Genomic DNA, 20,296 nt, shown 5'->3' with positions numbered 1-20,296 from the left:
AATTCTCATAGGGGAACTCTTTCCACAAGAAGGTGAAATGCATTGAAATTATGGCCAATAAAGTTACAACACTGAAAGAAAATAAATATATTTATTTTAATATTCAGAAATTTCAGTTATGCAAGGGGAACTGCTAACAGAAAAAAAATGGAGAAATGGAGAACTGCTCATCTGTTGGGTAAAATTGGGCAAAGCTTTGACCATGACTGAAAAAAAGTATAAAAAACTCAAAGGTGGAGAAAAAGCATCAGGGCAGAATGCCCCAGTAACTGTTTGAGATTTGGAAATGGATGGGGAATCATATAAAATGTGAGCATAAAGCTTTCTGGCTCATAGAAAGTAAAAAATAATAGCACGAGTGTATGAAGTCAGAAGGGCTGAAGCTTCAAAATAAGTTAAAACTAACAAGGTAGTAAAAAGGAATTCTACCAGAAATAAGGAACATTTAATTCCATTAGTTAATGGGGGAGTAAAGAAAGATAATGCAGGGGAGGTTGCACTACAATATGTTGCTCTAGTTTTTAAAAAAGATTTAAAAGACAGTGAGTATAAGCTCCAAAACATAAAAAATAGTCTAAAGGATTTTTAAATTGGAGGGAAAAGTCCAGGTCAGCAAAAACCACTGAAATTCACTGCAGGTTATTTAATTATTCCCCCTGAAGTACAGTATGAAGGTTGATTGACTCTAAGCATATGGAGAGGATATGGGCTATGAATGTCCGTGGGATATTCTTATAAGCTGCTTAGAGCTTGTACTGAATAAGGGTCAGGATCTTGTAGCTGTATGCATCACTTTTACTAGGATACATTTTGAAGCTGTAGCTCCCATTAGTACTTGCCTAACTTAAGTAGTTGAATAATCCCACAAATTTCAGTGTGCCTTTTTCAGGCTTTCCAGGAGTTCTTCCTAAATTCCTAAAGGACACGCTTTGAAGAAGATGCTTTAGTTTGTTTTCAAGTGAGTGAATGTATTTATCATATCAGAAACTTTTCATGTGCAGTATCACTGTCAATCAAACCTAGCCATGAATTCGTTGCCAGTTGGCAACAAAGCTCTTAACTTTTTGAATGAACAACAGGAAGCTGTTAAATGGTACTCGCTGAATGAATCCGCAGAATACTAATATCTCCATTTCTTCACTTCTGGTGTATAAAATGTGGTACTGTCATGACTACCTAAAGGTTAAAAAAGGGAAAAAAAAATCAACACCCAAACAACCTACATATTAGGCTTTTGAAAGAACAAAGAGAACAGAGTTGATTACCTCTGCTTCTTGTTTAGTTTGAACATCTACAAACTACGTTTGCAGTTCATGGATTAGATTTAATCTAAAAACAACCAAAACCATTCTGTCAGCCCTAATACCTTTGCTCCCTTGTTAAGCAAGTGAGGGTAGTTGACCTCTTCTGCTTATCTCAGCTAATGTCACAGAAACCAGGCTTTGTTCCAGAAGAGAGATGGCCTACCACTTAGGATGTCCAGGGATGGGACAGACATTCTGAACCTGGTGATGAGGAAAACTAAGCAAAAGCAAACAGATTTAGAAGAGATGAAACCTTAAAAACAAGCAGGTGGGACAGACTGGAAAGAGAAAGCGCCCAGGGGATGGATATCTGGAGAATGGCACATGAGCAGGTGGGTGGGGAGCAGCTGTGGCCCTGTCCCCAGCCTCCCCCTCATCAGTGCTCTGCCTCAGTGTCTGCTGGCTTCCCAAGGAAGCAGGGTGGGAAGTTTTTTCTGCTATGCTACCAGTGTAATAGTAACCTCAAGACTTTTATAGTTTGTAAAAGACAATAAATGAATGTTACACTATCTGAGCAATATGAACTCTAATCACTTGCACAATCCCTTGATTTTGTTTTAATCAATTATATAAATACATAGATGCCCATCCCTGGAAACATTCAAGGCCAGGTTGGATGAGGCTCTGAGCAACCTCATCTGGTTGGAGATGTCCCTGCTCCTTGCAGGGGGTTGGACTAGATGACCTTTAAGGGTCCCTTCCAACCCAAATTATTCTATAACCACAGATGGGGGAGGAACTTCTGGGGCCTTCAGACCTGGTCCCCTACCTTTAACAGCAGCCACTTGCTGCAGTCCTGTATTCCGCTGTTAATCCTTGTTAGGAATACACAGCTGGGAGTAGTTGTTATTTAATATTGGCAGAATCAGACGTGCAGCTGAATTTAAACGATCGGTGCCCCTTGCGAGCATGTGCTACACTGTTCATTTGAATCAATGTGATTAGTCAATGACAGTTTTAAAAAACACGAGCTTTCATTGCTTCCTATGACTGTCAATCCAAATTGTCCCAAACAGTATATTTGACTGTCAATCCAAACTGTCCCAATTTCTATATTGCCCAGTGCTTTGCCGCTTTGTCCTATATCTAACTGCAAGAAGATAAGTGAAGACAAAAATGTTTAGTTTTAAAGATTTCAAAGCTCTATAGAATGTGCCCTATCAAACCAAAAGAAAATCTTTATTAACTAGGAATAATGAGTTGCATGGAGGAAGCTGAACCCTTTCAAAATAAACGCTATGTTTCTTCATCTAACTTTTCACAGTTCATATATAATGAAAGGGCCACCAAAACACTTGCTTCACATATTTTCTTTCCCTAGGCAGCACAACAGATTTGAAGAGCTAACATGTGGAGTGGTACGCCTGTAGCTAGTAGTACTGGTTTTGCTTGATAGATCCCACATGGCTATTACAGCCTCTGTGAAGAAATGTTGAATAACTTAAACAAATATTCAAAAGCAAAACAGTAAGCAGTGATATGCTCAGCTACCGTCTCCTCATTAAGAGGCATGAGAGTCAAATCATTCATCACTGCTGCAGACTCATGTCGCATGGTCTCTGCCACCGGGCAGGACCTCAAACACAGTGAAAGAAACTTGGTAAGAACGCGGGGTATGGAAGTGGATGTGGGTGGTGGAGCTCAGAGCAGACTCACAAACACAGTTATGCCAGGCTGTGAGGTGCTGCACCTGCATGCCACCACACACATGGGCAAGCCCTGAACAGGAGATCCTGTTCTACACTGAAGCTCCCCTTTCCCAAGTGGGAACAGGGTCTGGCTCCTGGCTTGCAGGAGACCCCCATTTCTGCTGGGGGAAAGGAGGTGAGGGGGGGGACAGGCTGTGGGGTTGCTGCAGAGCTACTGTATCCTGCTAACATAGGCTTTGCTGCAAAACTGAAATCTAAATTTGGCAGTTTAGTAAGTTCAAAGAGTCTTTGCTGAAGAACATGATTCCAGCAGCTGATAAGCAGCAAAGTTGTGCACGCTTGGTCAATGGAAAGTCAGTTCAAGTATTTTTCTTCTTGTCACCGCTGAAATGTATTGCAAGAAAAGGGGAAATGTCTTCCAGTCTGTCCTCTCCCAAACTCTCCTCTGTTTGCAAAGTTTCCACTGGAAATTAGACTTTAAAAAATAATGTATTTTTGGCAGTTTGTAGCAAAGAATGGCAGAAAAACCCATGAGGAAGCAGGCTGGGTCAAGCTCTACGCACTCATGGGTGTTTGAAAGCTAACAGAAGACAGCCAGGTGCTCTCTGTGTGTCACTCTGATTTGGATGTCTGAGCTTTAACTTCCTCCTTGGTACCTCTGATAGCTTTGTTTAAGAGCTTGACATTTTGTGCATTTCTATTTCTGTCACAGCAGCAGCAGTTAGTGGGAGTCAACACTTGTGCTAGAATAGAAATGAAGGCCTATCCCTCAATCAGTCCCAGACGCACGCTGCCGTTTACCCCTTGGTGTATGACTCCTGGTAATTGTTTCCCTCTTGTGTTAAGATCTGTGGGATGGAAATCTTTAAAAATCAGTATTCTGAGTGCATCCCTTATCGAATTCTTACTTTTTATTTATGTTGATAGACTGTTTGCTGGCAGATTCATAAGACACTTATCATCACAATTTGCAAGCACAAGTGGCCAGACTTGCTTCTACTTTTCCCCAGAGGTTTTGCCTTTCGGTTTTATGAACTTTGGGATCCCAGTGAAGTGAGAAGAGCAGAGGCAGAACAGAACTGGTCTATAAAACAAACACTGTGTCTGATGGTGTTGAGTTCATTTCTAATTTCCAGGTCCTAACATTTTTGATATCTGAATATGTGCCACCTCCAGGATGATTCTTAGCTGTAACAAAATTTTGTTTGATAGTGCCCAAATAGCATTGTTTCACACTTATTTCACATAACTGTTTTTTTTCTCTTTTTGTTTTTGAGGCTATGTTCCCACCTTACCTTATCTTTACAGATTATTTGCTTTGTCACTATTTATTTTTTTCTCTCCTCAGACAGGTCAGCAATTTCAGGGGAAGCCAGATATTATAGAAGGGTTGGTGATACATGGCTGTATGTGTCACCTGCCATGCAGCCTGTTTAAAAAACTGAAAAAATTCTCTGAGTAACGGCAACTCAGAGAGAGTTCACATTGGGTTAGTATGGGTTATGTTGTCCATGCTTATTGCTGTGGTATTGGACAACAAGTTCAAGATCTGTTTAATCTACAGAGGCTCTGTTTCAGATCCCTGGCACAGGGAGAGGCTCCCCTGTTCCCTGAGGTTGTGCTCAGGCCCCTGTGGTATCTGTGGGACCTGCTGCTACTGCAAGATATGGGTCAGTGAAGCAGTGTGGGATGTGCTTGACTTGGCTGTGACTGCTTTGCAGCCTGGAGTTAGACATAGTAAACATACCATGAAATTTTACAGGTAAGATGCTAAGAACGTGTGAAAGGACTGGGGAGAGAGTGAGAAAAGAGGTGCCATTTCCTCATTAGATGGTTGTTTAATTTTTTTACAGGGGCATATCCCTGTCAACTAACACATTAAATCAAACTGGTAGAACTTTTAAAAGTTTTTTTAATATCTCTGTCTCTATTATACCAGTAGACAGTTTAGGGAACTATGTAGTCACATGGCACAAGTCAAAATTTTTTAGGAGTGTCTTCTTTAAGCTATCAGTCTGGACCTTTACAGCATTACTTCTTGGATTTGAATACCACTTTTATTACATAGAATCATAGAATCATTTGGGTTGGAAGGGACCTTTAAAGATCATCTAGTCCAACCCCCCTACCATGGGCAAGGACATCTTTCACTAGATCAAGTTGCTCAAAGCTCTGTCCAACCTGACCTTGAAGACTTCCAATGATGGGGCACCTGCAACTCCTATGGGCAACCTGTTCCAGTATCTCACCACCCTCATTGTAAAGAACTTCCTCCTTATATGTAATCGAAATCGACCACCTTTCCATTTAAAACCATTACGCCTTGTCCTATCGCTACATTTAAAGAATAGTACAATCATCAGGCACAGTCAACATGGATTCACCAAGGGAAAGTCCTTTTTAAATAATTTATTGTCCTTCTACGATGAGGTCAGTCACCTAGTGGATGAAGGGAAGGCAGTGGATGTAGTTTTTCTGGATTTTAGTAAGGCTTTTGATACTGTCCCTCACAGTATTCTTCTGGACAAGTTGTCCAGCTGTGAGATGATCAAGTAGATGGTGCACTGGGTGAAGAACTGGCTGAATAGCAGGGCTCAAAGTGTTGCTGGCAACAAGTCACCAGTGGTGTTCCTCAGGGCTCAATCCAATGGCCAGTTCTGTTCAATATTTTTATCAATGAGCTGGATGCAGAAGTTGAATGCACCATTAGCAAGTTAGCTGATGTTACCAAACTGGGAGGTGTTGACTCACTCAAGGGACGAGAGGTCTTGCAGAGGGATCTAGATAGACTGGAGCACTGGGCAATCATCAATGGCATGAAATAGAACAAGTGCTAGATTCTGCACCTAGGACAGAGTAATGCTGGACACAAGTCTAAATTGGGAAAGGAGTGTCTGGAGAGCACCCGTGCAGAAAGAGATCCGGGGGTGCTGGATGGCAGCAGGCTCAACAGGAGTCAGCAATGTGCCCTGGTAGCCAAGAGAGCAAACTGCACCCTGGGGTGCATCAAACACAGCATAATCAGCTGGCCAAAGAGGTGATTATCCAGCTGTATTCGGTGTTGGTGTGGCCTCACTTTGAGTACTGTGTGCAGTTCTGGGCCCATCATTTCAAAAGGAAGTCAAGGTCCTCGAACATGTCCAGAGGAGGGGACCAAAGCTGTCAAGGGGCTGGAAGGCATGGCCTATGAGGAGCGGCTGAGGACATAGAGTTTGTCTAGTTTGGAGAGAAGGATACTGAGGGGAGACCTTCTTGCTCTCTCCAGTGTCCTGAGGAGGGGAAGTGGAGAGGGAGGTGCTGATCTCTTCTCCCTGGGATCCAGTGAAAGGACACATGGGAATGGCTCAAAGCTGTGTCCCTCAGGGGAGGTTCAGACATGACATGAGGAAACATTTCTTTATTGAGAAGATGCTCAAACCCTGGAACAGGCTTCCTAGAGAGGTGGTCAATGTCCCAAGCCTGTCAGTGTTGAAGAGGCATTTGGGCAACACCCTTAATAACATGCTTCAACTTTTGGTCCTGAAGTGGTCAAGCAGTTGGGCTTGATCATTATTGTAGGTCACTTCCAGCTCAACTCTTTGATTCAATTTGATTCGCCTCTTCCTTCTCCCTCCTTCTTTCCTTATGAGTATATGCCAAGGAAATATCTCATGATATTTCTTCCCAACCCTACACTAGCAGAAGGAATTTAATGGGTAATCATGTCCCAGCCTAGGCATTGGCACTGTCACTTTCTGGGAAGGAGGCATGTACCTTCTGATGGGGCTGAGAACTGTGGATCGTCTGAAGATCATTTGACTACCTGAGCAAATTTGCAAAAAGCATGTGGGAACTTTGGGTTTTGAAAGTCTTCTGTGTTCATCCAGTTTAGCTGAATTTCCACAGTATGGCAAAAAGCCACATCTCTGACACTAGTGAGGCTCAGAGATCAAGCCCTCAATCTGAAGTAGGAAGGGCTCTGGAATTAAATGGCTGCAAATCTTTTTTTTTTTTGTGGTGAGCAATACCGGTTCATTTCCCCATGGATTTTTTTTTCTTTTTTTCTTCATTTTTAGAAATGCCTGACCTGTTCCCGTTGGAAAAACATGCCAAACTAAAAGAGCCAGAGAACAATAGTACTGCATCAGAGCAAAGGTCCATCTGGCACAATACTCTGTCTTAAAAATGGCCAACCGTCAATGTCTAAAGGAGAGTATATGAGCAGTGCAGGTCTACTTCTGCCAGGGTCCTGGGCGTGCTCATAGGCCTCAATGGCTGGGACCAGCCTGCCCCCTAGGCCCTCACCCATACCCACATCATGTCCCACCAAGGGCCCAGAGGACATAGCTCAGCCTGGGGCCTTCAGCCCCTGCACAGCATAACTATGCAATAAAGCTGGTGAAGAGTCTGGAGAACAAGTCTTATGAGGAGTGGCTGAAGGAACTGGGATTCTTTAGTTTGGAGAAGAGGAAGCTGAGGGGAAACCTCATTGCTCTCTACAACTATCTGAAAGGAGGTTGTAGGGAGGCAGGTGTCGGTCTCTTCTTCCAAGTAACTTGTGATAGGAAGGAAATGGCCTCAAGTTGCGGCAGGTTGGATAGTAGGAAAAATATTAGCAAAAATTTATTTACTGAAAGAGTGGTCAAGCACTTGAATAGGCTGCCCAAGGAAGGGGTGGAGTCACCAACACTGGAGATATTAAAAAATGTATAGATGTGGCACTTCAGGACATAGTTTAGTGGACATGGTGGTGTTAGGTTGGACTTGATGATCTTGGAGGTCTTTTCCAACCTTAAAGATTCTGTGATTCTATGATTCTATGAGTCTATTCTATGTGATGCTATGCAGTGCTATGCTATCCTATTCCTTGTGTTCACCATCAGTCTAATAACGATGAGACTGTTATTTGCCTGAAATGCCAGGGGGTTTTCAGCTCCAAAAACACTTTCAATGACACAAATCAGAAAGGTTACAAGTGGAAACAAGATTTTTTTTTAAATGTCATTTAATGTCATTTTATGTTATTTTTCTGAATCTGTTTCAGAGCTGATGCTCACAAGCATTAACAAAACACGCATGTGTAGCCAGGAGCAAGCTGATGCATTCTTCAGTTTAGCCTGAAAAAACATCCCTTGCAGTCTGGCAAAGGCCAGCCACAGAGCTACAGAAAGGAGCAGCAGGAACACAGGCCAAGCAGTGCCTGTTTCCTGAAGAGCCAGAATGTGAAGAATAAGGATCAGGATCAACCGCACACAAAAGAAGAAGAGGTGTGTGGTACCATGGGGTATTTTCCAAAGTAGGAAGCATAGCAATGACAAGCATCCTTTTTGTCTTCCAAAACTTGCTCTGCTGTGCTTCTTGGCCAATGATGCATGAAAAGTGCTCTCACGCCTGCCCGGTGATTGTACTGCACGCAGGGAGAGCTGAAAAGCGGCACCTCCTGATGATGAAGCAAGCCTGGAGCCCTTCCAAGCACAGGCTGTTTTGCACATGCAAGAATCCCTGGGGAAGTGGAGCCAAGGGAAGAGCAGAGCTCGCTCCTGTTACCAACTCACAATGAGCAAGAGAGCCCAAGAGAGCCTGGGCACAAGTGGCACCTTGGAGGTGCAAGAGCAGCAAACAAGGACGGAGCCGAAAGGGCCCAGAGGAGCCCTGACAAGGGACTGTGCTCAGTGCTACAGAGGACAAGAAGCAAGTCCTGGGGGCTATCCTTAGGGCCTGCCCTGGGAGTCTAGAAAGCTTCCTCCCCCACATGCAGGGCACAAGGGCTACCTCGATGAAGCAGGAACAGCAGGCACCAAGCTAAAATGGCCCAAAAGAGCCCTGGCGAGGGGCTGTACTCAGTCCTGCAGAGGAAGGCAAAAAACCTCCAGAGACACTTGCCAGCCCACATTGAGGGAAAAAATAATCCTTCCTCCCCCAGCTGCAGGGCACAAGAAGCCATTTTTGTGGTGCACAGCAGCAGGCAGTAACCTCGTTGAAAGGGACAGGCCAGAGGAGCCCTGACCAGTCGTCATGCTCAGTGCTGCAGAAGAAGGCAAAAAACCCCCAGGGGCCAGTGCCAGTCTGTACCAGGGGAAAATTCCTTCCTGACCCCAGAGCTGGCAATTGGCTGTTCCCTGAGCACGTGAGCAAGACCTGCCCCCTCGTCCCACAGGCTGGTCACACCTCCCAGGAGATGCCCAGACTCTACTCTCTCTCTATCTGGAGCCATCTCAGGGCTTCCCAGAGTGGCCAAATGCCCCCGGCCTGATTGATCTTGAGGGGAAGAATCCTTCCCACACCGGGCAGGGCACCAGTGGCCACTCCAAAACACTGGGACCTCTTGCAACATCTCTGCATCCCCCTTCTTAGAGCTGTTGCCCCTGGCTCTGCAGGGGATGAGGATGGTGAGCTCTGCAGTGCTCCTCAAGAAGGCATTCCTTTGCTCTTGCTACTGCTATCTGTCTAAAAAAAAGGCCTGATAGTCTTGGGCACCTCTAGCTTTTGCTGGTTCTTCTCCTCTCCAGTGGCCTTGTCCAGCCTTGACAAAATGTCCGCCAAGTCATTTTGCCAGTTCCTGAAGGACTTCCTCTCAGATGTCTGTGGGCTGCTCCAGGGCCAGTTCTGTCCTGATGGCAGGAGGATGCCCCTTTTATCCTGCCCCAGAGCATTGTGACTCCTGCATTGCCAAGTGGTCGCACTGTGACAAAGGGGTGATGGGGCCACTCATATGCAGCCCTGCCCACCGCAGCCCCTCCCACTGCCTCTCTGCCCAGCATCCTTCAGAGGAAGGCCTTTGGCGTGCTGGCCCCAAGGCAGCCCAGGGGGATGTCCCCGCCCTTCGTGACCATGCACCAGGCACAGCTGATGGGTGTCTGACGTGTCCTCTGCCACTTGGCTCCCAAGGACAAACCTCATGCTGTTACACTTCTCTCAGGTCATGGCAGAAACCAATCCTGGAGCCTGGAGACCACCCCTGTTAGCTGCTACCTCTCTGCGCCAAAGCTAACAGTCATAAGGTCATCCAGCAAGGAGGACCAGGGACTTGATCTGGTTGGACACAAACCCTTTTCTAGGGGCACAAGGTGGGGTGATTTCAGCAGCCACAGCCTGGAGGAAAGTCAAAGCATAACCACAGCCATAGGTTGGGATGGACGCTGCCAAGAGACCACTACGGAAATAACACAGGCTATGTAAAACAAGGGAGCAGAGGTTACACTGGTATGGTGGAAAGCTTGGTCATTTTCAGATCCAGAACATCTATATCTGTGCCCAAGGCACAGCCAGACAAATGACTCTTCCAAACTGTAAAAACAGCCCATTGCTGCTGTTGCCCCCACATCCCCTTTCCCCACTGAAACCAAGCTGCGTCCTTGGCCATGTTCACAAGGATACAAAATGCACTTCAGCCATGGGGTGAAACTTTCAGAGCTCATTGGTGACAAACTTTTCTGTGACTTATCTGTCTCCCTCCATTTATCAGAAGATGTTCAGATCTTATCTAAAAGCCTGGAGAATCTCTTTTTCCTTTAGCATGTAGTATTTGGGGTCCTGAAAGAAGAACAAAGGTACTACTCTTGTCATTTTGTAGGGTTGTGTCAAAATCACTGTGTACATTCAGACTACGTAAAGAAGGGCATTTCTACCCTGTACATTCATTTGGTTGTGGTGATGCAAAGGGTGAAAGACAGGGTTTTGGTTCCCTGTGCATGAACTCAGCAGAGATGTAGAGAGCATGCATGATTTCCTCACTACTCCTTAGCAATGCACCAAGGGACATCTGCTACTACACTGTTGACAGTGAGGTCTTCCTCTTTGAAAGAAGTCCTGAACTGTTTTCTGTTCTTGACCATGTTTTTCCTTGCTCTTCAGTAGCTCTTTTCCTTCTTTGGCCTTCATCCTTGCTGCCATTCTTGAAAGTGATGACAGCCCTCTCAGCCTTTGTCTTGCTCCTTCTACTTGTCTTCTTCTTCCATAGGCCCTCCATGCCCCTAATAAACTGCTTAGTCTTAGATGGAATTTCTCTTTCTTGAACCTGAGAAATGAGAAATGTCCATAGTGATACAAATGGAGTCTCACCAGGGCTTTGCACAATGCTTGCCTGTCCTGCAGAAATACCTTGTCTGACACACAAGAAGGCATTTGCCTCTATCACATTGGTTCCTCATAGTCACCCTCTGATGTACACATGCCTCCAGGAACATTTGCCTACTCCCATGTTTCTAGTCTGGAGTAGAAACTCACGGTGCACCTCCTGACCTTTGGTTACCTATTTCTACAATGCAGTTCTTCCCACGTGGTTTATTGATGTGGGGACTCTCTTCTGTCAGAGCTTCAGCTGGTCTAGACTATAGGGGCTGTAGAAATAGACCATGAGATACAGCTTCTTCTGGTTCATGGATGCCATGAAATCCAGTATATACTGTAGACAAGAAAACCTAAATTTCTTGAATGATGGTTTTCTGTAATCAAAATTCAAAAGATCTGACCATGAACTTCACCCTTTCATACATTTGATGACATCAAAACCTGAAGGGTGGAGCCTGAGAGACGTGTTAAGGAGGCTTTTGTCCATCAGTAGCCTTCTGGAGTCCAGCTCCACACAGTCACAACCAGCAGATCCAGTCCTCCACTGGCTAGGTGAGCAAAGGGTGCACTGTGTGGGTGGGCTCTCAACAGGAAGCTGGTGGTGTCAGTCCAGTCACTTTAGAAATGGATATCTCCTCCTAGGGAAGGAAATAACCACAGCTGGCATGAACGGAGCCTCCATTTTGGAAGTTTCCTTGGAGAAAGTGCCAGACACTGGAAAAGCTCCAAGGGATGAAACACTGGTGGGCCAATGTGATGCAGTTAGTGGCACTGCTGTCTGAGGGGATAAGCTTTACTCTACAGTAGTGTGAAGACAGGTCTCTGAGTTTTTACATGAATTCTGCAAGTCTTTAGGGAAGAGGAAGGTTGTTGCTGATCATGCTAATGTGGGTAAGGAGGTGGCTGGCCAGGTGGCCATCTGACACCAAAAGGCAACTGCTTCTCTTTAAGAGTCCCTACACAGCTGGAAGATAGCTGCAAATGAGGACCAAGGATTTTGCTTTTTATATACCCACCTAAAACCACCCGAGAACATCGGTGTGATGGGATAACTGATGACTTTATTCACATACAAAGGAAATTCATTATTTGTTTTTCGTTTTTTTTTTTTAATTGATAGAAGAAATGAAGAAGAACACTCTTCTAGCACACACTTGGTAATTAGTTTGAAAAACTGATGCAATTAGTGCGGAAAGCCGCCAGCATTTGTCCATTTAGTTAAAGAACCTCAAAATTTTGTTGCCAGCTCAGTGGGAAGAGACAATAAACCCTTGCATGTGCCCAAATGTGGATCTAGTGGATCAGCAGGCAGAGTGAGGCTAGAGACGAATTCCCCTGCCAGGTGCACCCCCTGTCCTGAAGGCTTTTAGGAAGAAGACAGTCTTTAAGGAGCAAGGATTTCCAACAAGATGGAGTTTGTAAGCTAAAACCTATGGTTTGAGTTATGCTTTGAGTTATGAACTGGTAGTCAGTGCATTTTCAGGCCACGTTTTTCTCCTTTCAAAGGGCCCCACAGTGAATGCTGAAGTAGCATATCCTGAAACAGGTTGCTCTAGCTGTCCTAATCGCACTCCTGTACTGTGGGGGTACACAGTACGAGAATGCAATCCTGTAAATTTGAAAAGGAAGGCAAGGTCCTTGAATGTGTCCAGAGGGGACCAAAGCTGGCGAAGGGGATGGAAGGCATAGCCTGTGAGGAGCGGCTGACGACATAGAGTTTGTCTTGTTTGGAGAGAAGGATGCTGTGGGGTGACCTTCTTGCTCTCTCCAGCGTCCTGAGGAGGGGAAGTGGAGAGGGAGGTGCTGATCTCTTCTCCCTGGGATCCAGTGAAAGGACACATGGGAATGGCTCAAAGCTGTGTCCCTCAGGGGAAGTTCAGACAAGACATGAGGAAACATTTCTTTATTGAGAAGACGCTCAAACCCTGGAACAGGCTTCCTAGAGAGGTGGTCAATGTCCCAAGCCTGTCAGTGTTGAAGAGGCATTTGGGCAACGCCCTTAATAACACACTTTAACTTTTGGCCAGCCCTGCAGTGGTCAGGCAGTTGGACTTGATCATTGTTGTAGGTCCTTTCCATCTCAACTATTCTATTCCTGTTCTATTCCCTATTTTATATTCTATTCCATTCCATAGTATTCTATGGGCCCTGGCAAAACATCTGTCTTTGTCTTTCTTATAAGTCCTCTTTATATATACTGAAAAACAGCAATAACATCTCACAGAGCCTTCTCTTCTCCAGGCTGAATAATCCCAACACTCTCAGCCTGTCTTCACAGGAGAAGTATTCCATCCCTCTGATCATTTTTGTAGCCCTCCTCTGGACCTGCTCTAGCAGGTCCACATCTGTCTTGTACTGAGGACCCCACAGTTGGATGCAGTACTGCAGGTGGAGTCTAATGAAAGTGGAATCGAGGGGGAGAATCGCCTCCCTCGACCTACTGGCCACGCTTCTTTTGATGCAGCCCAGGATGTGATTGGCTTTCTGGGCTGCAAGTGCATAGTGCTAGCTCATGTCCAATTTTTCATCCACTAGTATTCCCAAGTCCTTCTCTACAGGATTGCTCTTGATCCATTAATCCTCCAGTCTGTACTGATACTGGTGACTGCCTGGACCCAGACCAGTTGTTACTGATCTCCATTTGGAAATTGAGCCATTGACTCCAACTCTTTGGACACCACCATCCAGTCACTTCCTTATCCATTGAATAGTCCGTCCATCGAACCCATATTTCTCCGATTTCAAGGCAAGGATGTTCTGTGGTACCATGTCGAAGGCCTTATGGAAGTAAAGGCAGATGATATCAGATGATAGAAGTTGCTCTTCCGCTGTCCACTGATGCAGTCCCTCCATTGCAGAAGGCTACCAGATTAGACAGGCAAGCTACCAGATTAGTCAGGCAGCTGTGATGTAGTCATACACTTACTAAAATACAGTCACTATACTGTGCTACAGCTAACTATCCTAATTGCAGAAAGGTTAGAATAAATATTATGTAGAATATGCAGAAGTTGAAGGCCTAATGTTCAGGTGGCCAATGTCTGTGCTACCATCTTTGACACTTCACCTCAAGTTACAAGACAGTAAAGTTCCTTTAGGTGGAGAATCCAGATTACATTAGTGGAAAGAAAGGTTTTAATGCATGGGTTTACCTTATGGAGAAGTATATTGATAAAATTTTGTCTTCAAAATTGAGTCTTCCATTAAAAAAAATTCAACACAGTGCAGCTTCCCAATACCATTAGCCTCCTCCTGATAGTTATATTCTGAGTATGGTGGCTGGTCAGATGAAAGTGAGAATTGCAATAATCTGTAGAATTAGCATGTTAATTGTCTTATTCCTAAAATTAATTACTTTTATTGCTATCTCTGTCTATTGTTACCTTTTTTTTTTTACTGGAAGTGTCCATTCTGTCTGATTAGCTACAGAAAACACTGCTAATGCTCTCCACTGGCCTCAGCTCAGTAGTTTTAAAGCAGAGCAATAAATGTGTAATTGAGGTGTGCTGAGGTAGCATGCTTGGGTGACTCGGAGGATTGTGAATACAAGTAACTTAAATTCAGGAGAACCATCTCCACTCCTAATGGGTTTTTGGTTTTTTTTTTTTTCAGATGATGATTCAGTAAAGAGATTCCACCAGTTGTTTCCTCTCAGGAATGCTAATGATAACTAGATTTGTACCAGTCATGTGTTTAGAAAGGCTCTACACAACTTTGCTTGAATTATTTGTGTTGTCAAATGATCATCCCTACAGCCCTTCTCAAATCTGTCATTCACAGATAAAAACACAAATAACTTTAAATGTCATAGAGCCTTGCCCTGTTTTGTGATGAACTCACTTCTGCTGTTTTTCCAGATATGCAAGATCTGAGGTGGAAAAAGTGCTAGCTCTTAATAGAAAATGACTACATTAATTATATTAATTTCCTACCCCTACCCTAAGCATATCGCTGATGTCTACCACTGCTTGGACTGAGACTCTCTAGATCAGTGGCTGACAAGGCAAAAGTGCTTTGCAGCTTTTTAGTACACCTATGAGTGATTGCTGACCATCAGAAAATCCTGCAGTGTTGTGCTTCGCAGATGTGCCTAGAAAGCTCCATTTGCAGAAGAGCAGACTGGAATTTCATATGAACAGGATTAGAAAACGACCCATCCCTTGCTTTTCTTTCTCCTTTTTTACTGCTACTTGCATCCTACCCCTTTCAGCCTAGTTGTAGCTGAAGTGGCTGAACTAGGAACTGATCACAAAATTAACAACAACAATAAAAGAAACCTGACTCCTTTCTGTTTGAAAAGGAATAAAATAAAAGGAGTGAAATCACAGAAGGGACAGAAGGTGAGCAACAGGAGTTCCTTAAGGAAAGAAATGGACAACCTTGTTTACGTGAAGCAGAATGAGACCCAGGATAATACTGGTTTTACTTAATGGGGAATGGGTGGATGGGGAAACCTGCAACTGCAATCCTGGCACTGTCCTGCTATAGGGGTAGTGTGGGCCATATTGAATAAACAGTTTAAAATATTCAACCTAACAGGTCTTGAGACAAGAGCGTATATGACTACAACAATGAACGTTGTCATGAGCCATGTTGTTATCTGTGTGCTGCTCTGCACATATCAGGCTATGCATTTGCGTCTTTAAAAAAAGGAAGTTAATTGCACAACTGCCTTTTAGAAGCTAAGTTGCAAAATACTTATTATGAATGTCATATTAACTATGTGAATTCCTGTAAAATAAACAAAGTAACATTTGCTGTAAGTGTGAGCTGGCTCACAGCAGGGACAGGAGCTCTTCCACCAGAATCAGTGGTGCACTGGCTGTGGGAAACAGTGACATGTAGCACATCTTCCTGTGAAGTATTTCACTGGATGCAGACTACAGCAACATGAGGAGGACACAAGACCCTCATTGTCTGCTCTGTAGCTCATTGTGGCATATTGGGTACTTGTAGGTCCCAGAGAGGTAGAAAGGGTGAGTGAGGGCTGCATTCTTGTTATCTTCTGTGTCCTCTGGTAGCTTACAAACCACCAGAGAAAAGGAAAAAAAACAAGGAAGGCAATTAAGACTTTTGTTTCCCAATGGAGACAAAGTTTTGACTTATTTGTGAAATGGAATTTTCAATTAAAATAATATTCTCCATTTGTTGTTAGAGGTAATGCCCAAACTTCCTACAGGTGCAGGAAAGTTAACCTTAGGTACACAGCAAGCTTTAATTCTTTTCCCACTTTCTATTTGGAAAAGTTCATCTAAGTTCAGTAGCATTCAAATTGTGGTAATTGTGTTATACTATTCCCAGGTAGTATCCACTGTCTTTTTTCTTTTACAGGAAGAGGGCAATTGTTTTCCACACTCCCAAGGCTAATAGAGATGAACTAAAGTAATGCTCTCATAATAGAAAAACATCCTCCTGCCCCAAACTCTGATAGCAATGGAGACTGTGATATGTGGAGTCAAGAACCTAGAAAAAGGCGTGGCAAAGTATTTTGAACTTTGTTTGCCTTGTATATAAATTTGCAGTACTATACAGTATCAACAATTAGATTGCCTGCAAATAAGCACAACCATCAAGAGATTATAAAACCACAAAACCTTGCAAAAAGTGGTAAAGATTAAAAGAGAAGTTCTTGAAAGTGCCTGTTCCCAACAACACCACTTGCTCCCCAAAAGCAACACTTCAGTCATCAATTCTGCCTTTCTCAGGTGAAGTTTTTGAGCTTTTCAAAGTGAGCACTAAATTCAGACACATCCCTCCACAGGACCTGTTGTTGTCTATCATGTGTTCATTTTTAATTGCAATCAGAGTATAAACATGGACCACTGACAATTAGGCCAGCCATGGCTCTGCGTGTTCAAGCCTTGGAAACCTCTAAGGATGGGAGTGCCACAATCTTCCTGAGCCAGTTCCAGGATTGGGACAACTTCATATTAAGAAAATGTTTCTTAATGATCAATCTGAACATCCTGACCTGCAACTTGTGGCCATTGTCCTTCATTTTACTGTCTGCCACTATTGAGAAGTGTTTGGTCCTTTTATCTTTGTAATTAACTTTGAAGTAGCTCTAGACTGCTATTAGATTGTCCCTCAGGCTCCTCTTCAGCAGACTGAGCCAACCTAGCCTTCTGGCATCTTGAGCATACCCTATCCAGCACCACAGATTTGACATCTAGCTTCTGTTTTGCTCTCCGTCCCCTTCACAAACTGTGCTAGTATGTGCAGAGATCTGACAGGAGTCTTCACTTGGGAAGAGTGAGGTTAAAAGACATTGAGTGCTTCAGCCTTTTCCATATTGTCTACCAATAAGTTGTAAGCACCACCCATCAATGGACCCATATTTTCTCTTGACCTCCCTGCTGCTAATATACTTGTAGAAATCCTTCTTGTTGACCTTTTTATCCCTAGAAAGTTTTAGTTCCAGCTTGGCTTTGGCTTTCCTGATTTCATTCAGAATACCCTTGCACTTTCACTTTTCCGTTTCTGCCTGCCATTGTCTCCCCTCTTGTACACTCTCTTTTTGCCTTTCAGTGCAATAGCAAAGCAGGGAGCCTTGCCTACCCTGCATCTTTTCTACCCTGAATAAGCCAATGTCCACACACCCAGACTCCAAGCCCCAACTGTGCCGCGTACCTTCCTAGCCTTTCTCCAGATCCTCATTTTGATCATCTGGTGGTCACAGCAACCCAAATTGTTGTCTACAGCCATATTTGCCATCACTTCCCCCTGATTGTGAGAAGCAGGTCAGGTACCTCATTATCTGGTCAGCTTATCTAGCATTTGCATTCAGAAACTGTCGTGAATGGAGCCTGGGAAACTCATGGGCTACCTGCACAGTCCTGTTTTACTGTCCTAGAAGATAGGAGTTATTTTTCTGTACGCTTTCCTATGTAGCTATCTGACTGCTGTGTCAATACTATTCCACCACACAGTGAATAGTTATTCCAGCGTGGAAAAGTGTTGGCAATCACTATCTGTCAGGATCCACTGAGATCTTCGTTTAGGAAAAGATATTGGAAAGAGAGACAGGCAAGCTGCAAGAGTGCTTACAAAGCTGGAAAGAAAAGTCATTCTCTATTACTCTTTAAAAGATCTGGGCCTTTTTAAGTACAGCATCTCTGTGCAGGCTTAAAGCTAATCAGACCATCCAAATGTGTGCCTGACTGGACACATGCTTGTACTGGATTGATCTCTGAACCGGCTCATGCTAGCAGGGACAAATATGAAGAAACAACACAGTTTGTACCTATAAACAGCCTGCTGGCTTCATGACACAGCTAACAATGTAAGAAATAATTTATATCCATAATGGTTTTGTGCATATTGAACTAATTGCGGTAGAAGCTCAAGTAACCTGAAAACATTGTTTTCTATTCATAGATTTGACATTCTTCATTTTGAAAAACTTCTGATACATCCTCCAAGGATGCAACTCTGCCACAAATAACAAGCAGCCCTTCAAAATTTACTTATTTTCCCCCATGGCTAGCTGCAGCCAGGAAACACTTGGTACCCATAGATGACAGTTCCTCCACAAAGTACTCTTCCCTTCCAGCTCCTCATGCAGCTAAGTAGAAGAGTACTCTTTCACTGGCTGAATGGCTGAGGGAAGAACATCAGTGGTCATGTATCACAATTACAAGGATTAGCATCACAGAAGAACTGAGCACTGTAACTCCCACCCCTTTCCCGAAATCACCCTTTGGTTTTAAGGTTAAGGTATGCATGAAGAAAGTGATCTCCTTACAAAATGTACGCACAAACACAGGAGGTGCAGAATCTAAGGAAACAATTAAAAACAAATGAAAAGAGAGCTTTGCCATTTCTGTTTCTTCCTTCAGCATCCAAGCTTCTTCCCATTTTGAAGGTGATGGGCTGCTTGCTGTTCACAGCCTCCTGACTGATAAGCCAGTCAGCAATTCTGCACCCTTAGGTTACCCTTCATGGGAGATGATCTAGAATTAGAGATTGTCACTTCTTTTTGTCCTCTAGAAATGGTTATGGCTATTTAAATTAATATATTCTGCAGTTCTCTGGAGACTATTTTAATCCTTCCATTAAACAAAAAGGATTTTTTGAACTTTGTTCTAAATGAGGGACTCTCTGGTACCCCTGTAGAAGCACTTAACATATCACAAACTTGAGTTTGCTAATAACTGACCAGATAATGTCTGCGGCTCTCCTAAGCAGATTGTTAGCCCACTGTGGGACAGAATTTCTTGACTATTATTTAACTCCTGTTTAAAGCTGTTTTATATGAACCCTATATTATATGCAACCATGTATTTTTCAACCATGTCTAGAATTAATGCACACAGCACATTTCTGGCTTGTGCTGAAGATCAGACACAAAGGTGGTGATGGAAGTGTGGGTGGCTGAGAAATATTGTGACATTTCAAAGTGTGTAAGAGAGACCACACTTAGCGCAGTGGTTCTGTCTACCCACAGAATAGCCTTCTGTAAATCAACCCCCGCCCTGCTCCTTGCAGATGACCTTTAAAGGTCCCTTCCAACCCTAACTATTCTCTGATTTTAAACTAAGGTTTATTGGATAGCTGTACAGAGCTCACGGACACCGATCACATCTGGATCCCCTTTTGAAGAGTCCAGCCCAAGGTTTGAAATTCAACCCTGGAGAGAAGTGTCTTATTTTCAGGAGGACATGGACAGAAATTGCTGATTGAAACACAATATGGTGAGCAAATGCAAAAGGCAGCCTACAGGGCTGCCCTCCCTTGCTTGTGGTAATGTAAAATATATTTGCCAAATTATATATTTTATGTTAGATATGTGGTTCTAGGGATAAACAAGCTTCCCCCAGTGAACTTCATTGGATCCTGTGCAGAGTAAAAGGATATTATCTTCTCAGTGGGTTAGTGATGTGCTTGTAGTTTAACTAAGCCCTAGGGAAACTGCTGAGTACATATACTGTCCAGATAGCTATTAACCACTTTTAACCATGCCAAAGGGACATGAGCATTTCCAAAGAGATGAAGGCTGTCAATTATGTAAGGGAAAATTATTAAAAGCATTAAAATTACCTCCCAAGCATTATTATATCTCAGTAATCTCTAGGAGAAGGAAGAGAACGTGACCGGACCCTGTGAGTTTAAAACCAGCCTGATAGAGGAGGGGAAATGCAAGAGAATTCAGTTACAGACCACGTGGATCAGGTAAGAGGCTGGTTCCTGGTAGTGTCAGCTGGCTAGAAGCAGAAAAATAGAGACCTTTCAGATTTCTTCTAAGTGGAGGCAGATAAAGCATGTTTTTCTTTAGTTACAGCACTTATAAAACTT

Source organism: Chlamydotis macqueenii, chromosome 2 (genome assembly GCF_036417535.1).
Source record: "Chlamydotis macqueenii isolate bChlMac1 chromosome 2, bChlMac1.mat, whole genome shotgun sequence".
Lineage (NCBI taxonomy): Eukaryota > Metazoa > Chordata > Aves > Otidiformes > Otididae > Chlamydotis > Chlamydotis macqueenii.
This window is presented reverse-complemented; position numbering follows the sequence as displayed.